The following is a 15,845-nucleotide window of genomic DNA, read 5'->3' on the forward strand; positions in this document are numbered from 1 at the left end:
AACTTTTAGTTTTCAACTATCTGAATCCACCAATCATTGCTTGTGATTCAAGAGCAGTGAAACTCCACAATTATTTTTTTGTAAACTCCTACTGTTCCAACTGCCATTTCATTCCCACACTTCATCTGACTGCACCAGAACCTTCTCTCATCATGTATTCTTTGTGGATTATTGGACATAGCTACATCCACTGGGCTCAAAGGTATGCAGCTCGCAGAAATGTTCACAACCTTGATTTACCAAATGTGGAAATCAAGTGGATTCGCCAGTGTCACGATCGCTCTCGCCGCCACGGCCAGATGAAGGAGATGTAGAATAGCGCGCTCTCTCCAAACGGACTACATGTCCCAGAAGGCTAAGCGGCTATGGAAGGCCGGAAAAAGGGCTGAGCCTATATAAGCTCCTCCCCTGCAGCAGGTAGTTGCTTGACAATTGTTTTAGCTGTGTCGGTTATGGCGGAAGGTGTTGTCCCCGCCGGATGTATAACCGAGAAACCCAGCGCAGACGAAGAGCCTGCGAGGTCAGAGGATTCATCCCCAGCGCCGACGAAGAGCCTGCGATGTCAGAGGAGAAGAGGTTTTCCTGCTGCAAGTCGCAAGTATACAAAAGAAGGCTCGTTCTTCTTTCCACACATTTGTTTTACTTTCTTTAATACTATCCCGCGTGTTACGCGTTCTTTGTTTCTTTATCATACCAGAGGTTAACGAAAATACTTTTCTTTGAATCCTCCTACATCTTGTTTGTTCCCAAGAATTATTGAGAGCAAAACGCCCACAAACAAAAAGCACTTTTCGGTACCGGAGGGTAGAAGAGTCTCTCTGGAATATATATACTCTATTGAGGAAAGTGACGACAACTTTCCTTTCAATCTCGGATTTAGGAACTGCACGATTACGCTGTACGACGATACAGTGTTACATCTGGTAAGTGTAGTAACTCGGGCCTGGGGGGATTGACATTATTTGGACAAGGTAATCAATCCTACTCTTTGTCTCTCCACGCTGCAGTCCGTCCCTCAACCGAGATCTCGTTGATAACTCAGACCAGACCCAGAAGGCAGTACCGCTAACCCCGACTCTTCTACACCTTATCACCACCCGGCTTCTCGCAATGCACGCTCAGAAAGTGGCTAATACATCGCTTCTGGGTGTTGTGTTTAGACAAGTCGAGGGGACTGTCATCCCATCGTCCCTGCTGGTCATATACATAAGGTTAGTGGCGCACGTCTGTTCTTGCGCTGTTTACAATCCCGACAGATTGTCAAGCCCAAGAATACTAACCAGCCCGGACGATGGATGCCGATGCTACCCTTGCTACCTTGTTGGAAAGTTTTTCGGAACTACGACAGGAGGTCCTTACCTCTCGTGCAGAGAAGCAAACTTTATACCATGAGGTTTCCCAGATGCGCAAGGAGTTGTCAGACTTGGCACTTAAAGAACCAGGGGTGAGACCCATACTCAAACCGGCCACGTTACCCCCACCTGCTTCATCTCGGCCAGGGTTTTTTTTTTGCCTCTGTCTACTCCCTCCACAACCACGGATGCCTTACCCACTGTTCAGATAATTCAGAACACTGGGATACCTCTTGCTCTTCCGGAGAGGTTTCACGGGGATCCTCGAAAATTTGAGACCTTCCTTAATCAGTGCGTCTTCATTTCTTGTGTAAGCCAGCGGTCTTTCAGGATGAAGCGGCTAAAACAGCGTTTATGATGTCATACATGTGAGGGAATGCGTCAAGTTGGACCATACCCTAATTGGAACGTAACGACCCTGTGTTACATAGCTTTTCCGATTTTTGTCTCGAGTTGAGAAAGTTATTCGACAGAAAGTCTCACATGTTAACCCTTGAACGTGAAATAATGACATTGAGACAGGGTTCGCAAGATCTTTTGCCTTATATTACCACTTTTAATCGCCTATTAGTGGAAGACGGCATTCAGGACCAAATTCGGTCTATTCGAATATCGGGTAATGCCCTTTGGTCTCTGCAACACCCCGGCCGCTTTTCAATTCTTCATGGACGAAGTGCTAAGAGGGTGTTTGGAGTCCTACTGCGTGGTCTACATCGACGATATTTTGATTTATTCGTCAACTATGTCAGATCATATCGTCCATGTTAAGACTGTGTTGAGGAAACTACAACAAAATTAGTTGTACGCTAAGCTGGAAAAGTGCCTTTTCCATATTCAGGAAGTCGCCATCTTGGGGTACATTATAGACGCCCAAGGGTTCAGGATGGACATGAGAAAGGTTGAGGCAATTCTTAACTGGAAGACTCCGCAGAATGTTAAGGCAGTGCAAAGTTTTCTTGGCTTTGCCATCTATTATCGGCGCTTTATTCGGGACTTTTCCAAAACCATCCACCCCATCACAGCCCTCTTACGAAAGAACGTACCCTTCGTATGGGGAACAGAAGCAGACACATCCTTTCGATTCCTGAAGGACAGGTTTACTCAAGCCCCGATTCTCAGATATCCGGATCCTCAACTGCCTTTTATCCTAGAGACCGACGCCTCCCAATACGCCCTCGGAGGGATCTTATCCCAACGGCATCCCTCCACAGGGCAGTTGCACCCGGTGGCCTACTATTCAAGTAAACTTACACCCTGCGAGACAAACTACACCATCACGGATAAAGAACTCCTTGCCATTAAAAGAGCGTGTGAAGAGTGGCGACACTATCTCCTAGGGGCTCTGCATACTGTTGAGATCATCACGGATCACCGGAACCTGTTGTTCCTAAAAAAGTCTAAAGCCTTGACTCCACAACAGCTTAGATGGACCTTGTTTTTCTCCGACTTTGATTTCGTAATCAAACACAGACCTGGGTCACGCAATGGGAAAGCGGACGCCTTATCCCGTCGGGGAGAAGAAGAGACGGTGGAACCTGAAGAACCCCCTTATATCCTTCAAGAAGTTGACTGTTCCACAACATCAATTGCCCTGGTCACGTCTGAGGACTTTTTGGAAGATGTAAGAGTGGCACTAACTGATATTGATATCCCCTCTTGGATACAAGAGGCGCCAGACCACTGACATACGGAAAACGACCTAGCATACCATTATCATGTGTTGTATATACCCCAGATTGCGTTACAACAACAGGTGTTGAAGTGGGCACATGATTCTGTATTAGGCGGACACATGGGCATATACAAAACCACAGCAAACGTGGAACGTTCCTTTTGGTGGAAGAGTGTACGAGCTGATGTAAAGGACTATGTAAAGAACTGTGCGATTTGTGCCCAGGGTAAATCGGTCCACACTAAACTATCAGGCTTACTCCAGCCATTGCCCATTCGTCCTAAACCTTGGCATACATTATCCATGGATTTTATTGTGGAGATGCCTCCCTGCGTCAATCAGACGGTCATTTTGGTGATAGTAGACCACCTCACGAAGATGGGACATTTTATTTCTTTACCAGGTCCACCTACGTCTGTGGAGTTAGCTACGGTATTCCTCCAGCACATTGTGCGGGCGAATGGACTGCCGAGTGTGCTGATAACTGATCGTGGTACGCAATTCACATCCCATTTTTGGAAGGCTCTCTGTGCCATCCTACAAATTGACGCAAGATTATCATCCAGCTACCATCCCCAGACAGATGGTAAAACCGAACGTCTGAATCAGACACTAGAACAATACCTCCGCTGTTTTACCATGCAGAATGCCACGGATTGGACCACCCTTTTGTGGTTGGCGGAGTTTACCTATAACAATGCTGTTCATACCACTTTGGGGTGTTCTCCCTTCTTCTGCCTCTACGGTTTCCATCCGAACATGCTTCCGTTCGACTGGCCTGCGGAATCTTTGGTTCCTACCATACATGAACATCATGCTCATTTGAGGGCCATCCTGATCGATGTTCGGAACTGTTTGGAGACTGCACAAGCTGCTCATAAACTTTTTGCTGACAGGAAGAGGTCCGAGGAGCCGGCTTATAAGGTGGGGGATAAGGTGTGGCTTTCCACACATAACATACATCTGAAAGGGGTGAATAAACTTAAGCCTAAGTTTATCTGTCCTTATGGGATCTGTGAAGTAGTGAATCCCGTGGCAATGAAGCTGTCCCTGCCTGTTTCATGGTCTATCCATCCGGTGTTCCATGTGTCCCTCCTCCGACCCTGTCCGTTGAGTATGCGGTTGCCGGAGCTTCCTCAAGCTCTGGAGGTGGAAGGCCAGGAGGAATATGAGGTGCAACGAGTTCTGGATTCTCGTATGGTACGTGGCAGGGTCCAGTATCTGGTCGATTGGAAAGGGTACGGACCCGAGGATATAACATGGGAACCTGTGGACCATTTGCATTGCCCGGAACTGGTCGCTGAATTCCACGAGTGGTTCCCTGGTGAACCGGGTCGACCGCCGGAACGGCTGTCCTCGAGAGGGGGTACTGTCACGATCGCTCTCACCGCCACGGCCAGACGAAAGAGATGTAGAATAGCGCGCTCTCTCCAAACGGACTACATGTCCCAGAAGGCTAAGCGGCTATGGAAGGCCGGAAAAAGTGCTGAGCCTATATAAGCTCCTCCCCTGCAGCAGGTAATTGCTTGACAATTGTTTTTGCTGTGTTGGTTATGACGGAAGGTGTTGTCCCCGCCGGATGTATAACCTAGAAACCCAGCGCAGACGAAGAGCCTGCGAGGTCAGAGGATTCATCCCCAGCGCCGACGAAGAGCCTGCGAGGTCGGAGGATTTCAAGCCCCGCGCAGACGAAGAGCCTGCAAGGTCACAGGAGTTCATCCCAGCGCCGATGAAAAGCCTGCGAGGTCAGAGGAGAAGAGGTTTTCCTGCTGCAAGTCGCAAGTATACAAAAGAAGAACGGGCTTGTTCTTCTTTCCACACCTTTGTTTTACTTTCTTTAATACTATCCCGCGTGTTACGCGTTCTTTGTTTCTTTATCATACCAGAGGTTCACGAAAATACTTTTCTTTGAATCCTCCTACATCTTGTTTGTTCCCAAGAATTATTGAGAGCAAAACGCCCGCAAACAAAAAGCACTTTTCGGTACCGGAGGATAGCAGAGTCTCTCTGGAATATATATACTCTATTGAGGAAAGTGACAACAACTTTCCTTTCAATCTCGGATTTAGGAACTGCACGATTACGCTGTACGACGATACAGTGTTACATCTGGTAAGTGTAGTAACTCGGGGCCTGGGGGGATTGACATTATTCGGACAAGGTAATCAATCCTACTCTTTGTCTCTCCACGCTGCAGTCCGTCCCTCAACCGAGATCTCGTTGATAACTCAGACCAGACCCAGAAGGCAGTACCGCTAACGCCGACTCTTCTACACCTTATCACCTCCCGGCTTCTCGCAATACACGCTCAGAAAGTGGCTAATACATCGCTTCTGGGTGTTGTGTTTAGACAAGTCGAGGGGTCTGTCATCCCATCGTCGCTGCTGGTCATATACATAAGGTTAGTTGCGCGCGTCTGTTCTTGCACTGCTTACAATCCCGACAGCCAGAGAGGATTGAGATGTCACCAATTGATACCATTGGTGAAAACCTTTTTGCATCTGCCAAACCCTGACCTCTTAATAGTGCACTGTGGTGGAAATGACTTGGGCACTTTGACTAGGATTGGTCTGGAAATGCTTTTAAAGGACACCTTTGATCAATTGATGACACTTTTTCCACAAACTGCCTTGGTATATTCCAATATATGCCAAAGACAGAAATGGAACTGGTCCAACCAATTTTGTCCAAAATTTGAGAAAGCATGGACACATGTGAATAAATCTGTTTCTGCTTACATGAGAGACTATGGAATGGGTTCGAATTTGGTTATGAATTTAAGACTGTGCATTGGAACCTACTTGTAGGTACCTAAATCAGCAACAGAACTCAAAAGCTCTTTTCAGAGCTACCCTACCTCTGATCACTCAAAATGATTATCTTTGTCTAACTTTTTTCACTATTTTTCACCAAAGTACGCTCCCCGGTACGCTCCCCGGTGCGCGTACCGGGCACTCCCCCCGCGAAATTATTTTTTTTTTTTTGGGGCATATATGCCCCTCCTATACTCCCCTCAGAAAACCTAGAGAGTCAGGGGGTGTCTACTGTGCCCCGTTTTACCCATTCCCAACGTTGTTTGTCTTCCATCTTGTGTCTCAATTCGACCGAAACACAAAATGGCGGACTCCCGTAGCGCACCGGTGAGCGCTCCCAAAAAAAATTTGGGAAAGAAAATTACATAAAAACCACTGGACAGACTTTCACCAAATATAGAATAGACTCTACTACATACCAGTCCCTACCATTTTCCCAAATGTGATGGTATTCCATTGAGCATTTGGGCTGTAGCCCTTTCTAAATATCCTGAGGTAAATTACATGACAAAAACACATATGAAAGGGTTAGAATTTTCAACCAATTAAAATGTTACTTACATTTTGTACTTTTATATACTGACATTTGATTGGTTATGTACATCACTATATATGAAAAATGAGAGGGAAACACAGACATTTTGACTAATAGTACCTGAGGGACATTTCAAAAGAATTTTCACAGAACACTTCAACTGCTTTGAAAAAGGTAAGTTAATATTTTTGAAGGGGAACTATGTTGTGCACTTTAAGTTAATTTGGGAAAACGTTTTCTGATAGTTATGTACTATCCCTGTGTAATAGTTATAGATTAAGATAGGCTTCTCTGTTATAATTATGGATTGAGTTAGGCTTCTCTGGTATACTTATGAATTTACTTAGGCTTCATCACATGCACTTTTTAATAGTTCTACTTCCTGCCTGAAACCATACACTTCCCAAAAATTGCTTCACTGTTAAAAACTCAGAAGTACCTGTCTAAAATTAAACGCCAACAGTACCCTAACTCTACTAATATAGATAATTTTTATACAATTTTCAGAAAGAAGATGGAAGGAGAAAAACAAGCAAATGTTACTTCTATCGAAGTAAAGGTGGAAAATCCAGAAGAGCAAAAAGATAAAGTTGATTTCATGGATGACTCTTTGGACCAACAGTTAATAGAATGTTTGGAAAAAATGGAATCATGTACTTATAATTATGAGGAAATACCGGACAATATTATGTTACAAGTTTTATTAAATTATGAAAAAGAATCAGAAGAATAAATGTATATTTAATAATTTTAAATTGTTTTAGACAATATTCATTTTCATATGTAATTCATGAAGTATTACCAACATAATTATATTATAAAATGAGACTTATAGTATACTGTGCAACTTTTTGTGTTACATAGTAAGTTTGCTCATAGTTACTTCCTTTCTCCCACTATATTATCTACAATGTGTAATATACATCTCTTTTTCATCATAAGGGAGCAGGATGCACTACTCATCATCCACTAGGCCTTCTCAGGAAGTGCTTAAAGTATCTGTTTCTGCTTTCTTGACAGACTATGGTATGGATTCCATATACCACAATAACTTCTGTAACAACATGTAAGATATTTACAGAGGGGAGGGTGTACATTAAATTTAAGGGACAGATTTATAAGCCCCTTGTGCCACCTTTGCGTCAATTTTAACATAGGAAAAGTGACACAAAAGTGGCTCAAGGGGCTTGTAAATCTGCCTCTAAGTCTCTACATTGGAACCTACATGTAGGTACTTAAATGCCCCCCCAAAAAAACCAACAATTTAAGGAGCAGATTTACAAGCCCCTTGCGCTACTTTTGCGTCACGTTTAACATGAGAAAAGTGACGCAAAAGTGGCACAAGTGGCTTGTAAATCTGCCCCTAAGTCTCTACATTGATACTTACATGTAGGTACTTAAATCAAAAAAAAAACAACAAAAAGATTTTTTTTTTTAAAACAGCTACATTTTTTTAAAACTGTCATTCTTTTTTCCCCATGGTATGCTCCCTGGTACACTCCCCGGTGCGCTTACCGGGCGTCCCCCGGCAAAAAACCTCCACATCAAACCTAGGGGGTCAGGGGGGGTCTACTCTGCCCCCTTATGGCCATTTCCCCCTTTGTTTTTGCCACCTCTTTTGTCTAGATCCTACCGAGACACAAGATGGCGGCCGCTCCGGACTGTTTCAAATGTTTACAGACACCCGAGAGCCAATCAGCTTTCCGTGCGCAAGTCGCGTAGGGCGCCCAGAGCGCTCCCCGGTGCACGTACCGGGGCTCGCTTATAGATATATATATATTTTTTTTAACCTAAATTACTCAAAATCCACTGGAGCACATATCTTGAGACATAGCAAAGGCACATCGGGCTACCAGTCCCTACAATTTTGCCAAGTTTGGTGGAAATCCATTAAGCCGTTCGGGCTAAAAGTGAGTTCGACCGCCTATGGAAATTAACATGGGGAAAACATGTTTTGGGACCCCCCTTTTATCTCAGCCCCCGCTTGACGAATCCCCCCCCACATTTTCAGGGAAGGAGCGGGCCACGAAGTTTGAGAAATTCGCGAAGATTCGTCCACCGGCGCCAAAGTTATTCCCAATAGAATGTTGCGGTTTTCCTATGGAAAGTAGATCCTAACTATAACTACCTACTGGCGACCGCCAATAGGTATATATATATATATATATATATATATATATATATATATATATATATATATATATATATATATATATATATATTACCTACTGGCGGTCGCCAGTAGGTATATATAGTTAGGATTTTTTCCCTATGGGATTTCTGAAAATTCTATGTCTAATAACTTTGGCGTTTGTGGACGGAATCGGCTGAAATTTTCAGGAAAATGGCACATTTTGTTTCTGAGCAGCTCCTGGAAATTTGGGGGGGGTTCGTCAAGGGGGGGCTGAGAAAAAAGGGGGGTCCCAAAACGCATTTTTAACATTGAGTTTTCCATAGGGCGGTTGGACTCACTTTTAGCTCAAACGGCTGAATGGATTTGCACGAAACTTGGCAAAATTGTAGGGACTGTTAGCCCGATGTGCCTTTGCTAGGTCTCAATATATGTGCTTCAGTGGATTTTGAGAAATTAACGTTTAAATCAAGATATATATCTGTAACAGCGCTCCGGGCAGCGATCCGGTTCGCGTACTTTTCGCTTATCGGAACTTTGCGAAGCGAAGCTGATTGGCTCTCCGGTGTCTGTCAACATTCTAAACAGTCCGGTGCGGCCGCCATCTTGTCTCTCGGTAGGATCGAGAGACAAGAGGAGGCCAAAACAAAGGAGGAAATGAAGGAAAGGGGGCAAGGTAGACCCCTTCTGACCCCCTAGGATTGATGAGGTGATATTATAGAGCCACGCTGGGCCCCAAAAAAAAAAAAAAAAAATCCGTTTTTTTATCGCCGTAGAGACGCGTCTTGGTACGCGAACCGGGCAGCTAACCGGGAAGCTAACCGGCAGTGTAACGGGAGTCTGACGAGTAGCTGATTGGCTGTCAACATTGTAAACAGTTCAGAGCGGCCGCCATCTTGTCTCTCGGTAGGATCGAGAGACAAGAGGAGGCCAAAACAAAGGGGGAAATGAAGGAAAGGGGCAAGGTAGACCCCTTCTGACCCCCTAGGATTGATGAGGGGATATTATAGAGCCACGCTGGGCCCAAAAAAAAAAATCCGATTTTTTCGCCGTAGAGACGCGTCTTGGTACGCGAACCGGGCAGCTAACCGGCAGTGTAACGGGAGTCTGAGGAGAAGATCATTGTAAACAGTCTGGAGCGGCCGCCATCTTGTCTCTATGTGGGATCGAGAGACAAGAGGTGGAAAAAAGGTGTAAATGAATGAAAGGGGTAAGGCAGACCCCTCCTGAACCCCTAGGATTGATGAGGGGGCTATTAAAGTTCCCTGGGGGGTGAAAAAAAAAAATGTGATTTTTCGCGGTAAAGGTGCTTCCTGGTACGTTAACCGGGCAGCTAACCGGCAGCGTAACGGGAGTCCGACATATTGTGTTTTTTGAACGTTTGTGATATGTGCACGTGTGGATTTTGTCTAATTAAGGTTAAAAAAATATATATATAACTTTAAGCGTGTTTTGGCGCGCTTACGTTTTGGGTTTGGTTTGCGCTGCAGAGACGATACGTCACGGTTATGCGATGCATCATGAGGCGTCTCACGGGCTACGTGATACGTCACTTAATAAAGAATATATTTTACAGGTATAGATATTAGCTTTTAAAAAACCAATGAAATTCACAGAAAAAACCATAGGTTATAGACCAAATATAGTTAGGAATTTGCATTTACAAAACCTTAAAAATTCACTGAAAAAACCATAGGTTATAGACCATATATAGTTAGGGATTAGCATTTAAAAAACCTTATTTTATTTGCACAAAACCATTGAAATTCCATATATAGTTAGTTGCACTAACTATATATCGCGGACCCGCAATCCACTGCTAATGATGTCACATATTACATCATTCATGACATGGTCAGTGACATCACTGATGACATCACTGATGACATCTCAAATGACATCACTGATGACAACACCCAGTGACTGTATGTTTCTGTAAAGTTAAAATATGTCTTACATATTGAAGAATGAGTGGATGTATAAGTGTCTGGATGAAGGATTTAGTAGGTGCATGACTGACTGTATGAGAGAATGATTAAATGTGTCTCACTGAGTGCATGGGTTAGTGATTAAAGTGTCTTAATTTGGCAATCATTATTTATGTTCTTCTGTAAACTGCTGTATGTTTAAATCAGTAGCTATATCAGTAACTATATGGGTTATTGAATGGTTGCCCAAGTATTTGTATGGGAGACTGAGTATGTGTGTGGGTGGCTGGGAGGTGTATAACTCTGTGCATAGATGTGTGAGCAGTTGATTCCCTAGGTGTATGGCTTCAAAAGTGCATGTAGAAACAGCTGTATGGACAGTTGACTGTGTGCATGAGTATATTGGTTAGTGAATGGATATCTCAGTTCTACATGTCAAAGTAAGTACATATGTAAAACACACTCCATGTGAGAGTTGACATATATAAATAACTGAACATAAGACCCAGTGAATGTGAGAGTGGCTGTATGAATCATTGTGAACTTGTATCAAGGATTGTATAAGAGAGTAAATATGTGTTAGTATATGTTTGAATAAGTAAGGTGTGTATAACTGTATAGTTGAGGAAATGGAGGTGTGATTGATTCTTTGCATGACTGACTAGGTGTGTGAGTAACTCCATGGATGTGTGACAGTCTGTGAGTGCCTGTTTACACTGAGTGTATCTAAGGTTATATTAGAGTCTGAAGATGTATTATCACATAAATGATATCATCAGTGATGTAATCAGTAATGTCAAATGAGATGTCAGTGATGTCATCAGTGATGTCATTTGAGATGTCATCAGTGATGTCATCAGTGATGTCATTTGAGATGTCATCAGTGATGTCATCAGTGATGTCACTGACCATGTCATGAATGATGTAATATGTGACATCATTAGCAGTGGATTGCGGGTCCGCGATATATAGTTAGTGCAACTAACTATATATGGAATTTCAATGGTTTTGTGCAAATAAAATAAGGTTTTTTAAATGCTAATCCCTAACTATATATGGTCTATAACCTATGGTTTTTTCAGTGAATTTTCAAGGTTTTGTAAATGCAAATTCCTAACTATATATGGTCTATAACCTATGGTTTTTTCTGTGAATATATATATATATATATATATATATATATATATATATATATATATATATATATATATATATATATATATATATATATATATATATATATATATATATATATATATATATATTATCTGCCCTTCATGTACCAAAAACAGCAACCTAAACCTTTCACAGCCCTTTATTACTACAGCTACAACACTCCACTGAATGTACAACAAACATTTATATTCGCAGAAATGCGTCATGTTCACCATCTTTTATGTGTGCAACTAAGGATGAATATAAGGTCAATGATACCCCGCACCTTCGATGTTAGCCATATTGTGGGACTTTACAGACATAATGACACATTTGCTTGTAAGACCAGGGTGACAGCAGCACTAAAAACACGGACACCCGAATAAGTTGATTTGTCATATAGCTCACAACGGAACCACACCCATAGCTCCGGATTCATCATTCACAGCCTCGTGCAGCACTGGCATATGTCCCTGCAGCCCACTCCACTTCCGCTTCCAGGAAAACACAAGAACGCTACTTGGTAAAGATTTCCATTGTAGTGATTTCTTAATTCCAGGTCTAGTTGTCTGAACGGCACACACACACACACCCTCATGGCTGGAATACACCCACAGCACATCCATCCAGCACGTACGTCACTATACATGTGACCCTACCAATAAAAAAGACGGGGCAAACGTGCTCTAGACCATTTTAGAGTTGCTACCATCGCAAGCGCTGTGATGGCCCGTACTAGAGGTTCGGATGCCTCATGTTGGCCCAAGCCACCAAGCAGGTCACTGAGTTAGTGGAAGCGCAAGGACTGAGCGTGTAAGCCACCTGCGATGATGATGGGAGAACAAGTATGTCCTTACCCATAGCGATATCAAGACTCAGCACCATTTGTGAGACTTCTTGGTGGCAGAGCGGGACTGCATGATGTCGAAGGTACCCTGTCCACTAAAAGGTGAGCAGTGAGGCCTGGGTGCGCAGTGGAGGGAGTAGATGGGAGTAGATGGGAGTAGATGGGGTTCAGCAGACAGCATACAAAAAGGTGACGCAGCGATTTAGGCGTACACAGTCCTATATACCGTATCTTGTTGCATTTGTATTTTTTTTCCAATAGCAGGAAAGTTTTCATAATTGGTCAAATGTCTGTCGCTCGTGATGATTGAAATCACATGTATCACTGCGCACCACTTGCTTTCATAACCGGATAAAAAACATTACTACTATACTAATTGTTCATAAATTGAAGCCTACTAAACAAGTTGGAACTGTACAAACAGTTGTTTTTTAATGCGGGAGGGAAGGTGTGTGAAAGGGCAATGTAATTCCACTCCACATTAAGATAGTAACAATTATCAATCATAACATCTTTCTTTTACTGTCTTTTAGATGTAGAGCTTCAGGGTGCATTATTTCCTTGTACATAGTGAAAGACATACCAGTGACAGAAAGGTGAGCTGCGAATATTCTTTTCACTCACTCTCTCACTTCCTCTCTCCTTTGATAAAGAAAGGACGCACAATGTTATCTTCCTTTCTTTCCAACAGGTTGTGTTTCAGAAATTGGTGTCCCCCCCAACACCTCCAAAGCTCACCGCTCGAGGATTATGGGATGATGTGTGGCCATCGTAACAACGTCTGAGAAGGCTGCTTCAACACGTGGTGCACCCTCTTTGAATCATGCCAATGACACAAGGTGAGCAAAGAAGCTTGTTTCCAAAGAAACCAGAAGTCACCTTTGTGCAGAGAGAGTGGGTACTATGCAGCAGCTTGACTGCGTAGGAATGGGTAGGTTGCAACAGTCTGAGGGGCTGATTTACAAGCCCCTTGCGCCACTTTTGTGTCACTTTTAACATGGGAAAAGTGACGCAAAAGTGGAGCAAGGGGCTTGTAAATCTGCCCCTGAGTGCGCAAGAAAAGGCACTCACCTTCGGACTCTGGAAGTCAATGGGTGCAACAGTGTAGGTATGCAGTAATGAGAACTCACTGCAATTCAGTAGGAGTGCATGGGGTATAGTACTCTGGGAGTAAAAGAGTGCACAGACACCTCCTTGCAGTAGAAGTTTTGTAATACAGTATCCTGAGTGTGCAAAGACATAAAGCAGAAATATACTTGTGCAGTTGTAGGTACTCTGCTATTACTAACTCTATACTATCTTTCAGATCACAAAACTTGAGGATACACTATGAACCGTCATGTTCTTGGACACACAACGGAGGCAAAAAGGTGAGTTACGAATATTTTTTCCAGTATTAACACTACCTCTCCTGCTCCATCTATTACCTTCTCTCCCTCACACTTTTAATGTTGTTATTTCTCTCTTTCTCTCTCTCACATTGTTTCTCTTTTAAAGTTATGGAAGCTGCTGTCGCCACAGTGTTTACACAAGGTAAGCCGAGCGGCCTAGATACACAATGCCTCCAATTAAATGTCTTTGAAATAAACAATATTGTCCTGCATAACAACGTGATCTCTCACCTAATTCTGTCTTATCTCAGAATCATTTTAAAGACCTGTTGCTACATTACAGAGAGGAAAGCAAACTAAGACAGAACACTGTGTAGCAGATTTACAAGCCCCTTGCGCCACTTTTGCGTCACTTTTCAATGTTAAAAGTGATGCAATAGTGGCGCAAGGGACTTGTAAAATCTGCCCCTATGTACATTACAAGCAAAAGAAGTACACAACTCTTCGAATTCTTTATCGATCACAATTATACAGTGTTGCTTCAAGATTCACAATGCACTTCACTAAATACTTTGTGCTTATTTAAATGGGAGATGGGATTGTCGACATTTTCAAAACTTAGGGGCATATTTACAAGGACGACATTAAAATTGTCGCCGCTTTAACGGCACCAAACTACAACTAAAATAGCGATAATGGACTTCAAAATCCTTTGTTATCTTATCGGAAGATTTTTTCAACATTGCTGTTGGCTATGCAAGGGTGAGAGCTGACGCTCCTGCCTTGCCATAGCAAACTTGGGGGCATATTATCAAGGACATCGTTAAAATGTTCTGGTGTAGACCTGGGCTTCTTTTGGAATTCTCACAAATTCTCAAAAGACTATTATCAAGCAATTATGGCCCCTTTAATGACACTTACCTAACGCTAAAGCGACTATAATTTTAACTCTGTCCTTGTAAATATGCCCCCAATATTGCGAGTGATACAGCGATAATTTATGTTTGCAAGTAAAAAGCTTGTTAATATAAGACTGAGGACTTAGCATATCAATCCACCTTGCATACTAAACATGATTAAGTTTACTTCAGAATAGGTGTTAGGATCAAACATAAACCGCAATTAGCGAGAGTTTTGCTATCGGTCCTCAAATCCAGAGCCGTCTTGTAAATACAACGCTGTTGTCATACCTCCCTCTTCCTTTTTATATTGTCATTGAAACACCTACCTTGTCACTGAGAACACCTACATTGCAACTCATTGGAGATACGAGGCGAGCCCTTAGCAAACCGGCTGCTAACATGCATTAATGCATCTTAGCGCCACCTAGTAAATAGGGCAATATAATTTTCACCGCATTTTTAGCTTTTTTTAAAAAATTGCGGCAAAATTGCACTTGTTAATATGCCCTCAAGTTTGCTATGACACAGCCGGAACCTCGACTCCCGCCCTGCCATAGCAAACAGCAGTGTTCCGATGTAGACACCCCAAGACATAGTAGGAGCCGCTCCTGGGGGGTGGTGTTCCGCAAGGATTTCGAATCCTCCAGAATGGATACCACGCGGCCACCTCTTATAATATATAAAAAGCCCCGGAGGGTGGTAATCCTTGGGGCTTAGATGGACCTTTGAGTTCCCTCAGCCATTTATTTTAGTAGCACCAAGGAATGGCGGTCCCCGGGCTACAGGCCTATATAAAAAGCCCCGGAGGGTGGTAATCCTTGGGGCTTAGATGGACCTTTGAGTTCCCTCAGCCATTTATTTTAGTAGCACCAAGGAATGGCGGTCCCCAGCTACAGGGCCCCTCTGGACCCCCATCAAATGTAATATTTTAGACCCCGGGATTTGGCCCTCCCAGGTAGCTAATTTTTAAACAAGCATAGGAGCCCCACTTTGTTTTTATTTTTATTACGGCAGATCCATGCACCCAACGCACATTTATCTGTTTTTTCCCCCAAAAAATTAAAAAATGTTTGGACCCCAGGTTTAGATGATCAAAATATTTCTTACATGCCCCCTTTATATGTGTTGAACACTAGTCCCACCATTTTCTAGATCCTCGCTTCTACCGAGGCACAAAAT

This window comes from Lissotriton vulgaris, chromosome 10 (genome assembly GCF_964263255.1).
Source record: "Lissotriton vulgaris chromosome 10, aLisVul1.2, whole genome shotgun sequence".
Taxonomy (NCBI): Eukaryota; Metazoa; Chordata; class Amphibia; order Caudata; family Salamandridae; genus Lissotriton; species Lissotriton vulgaris.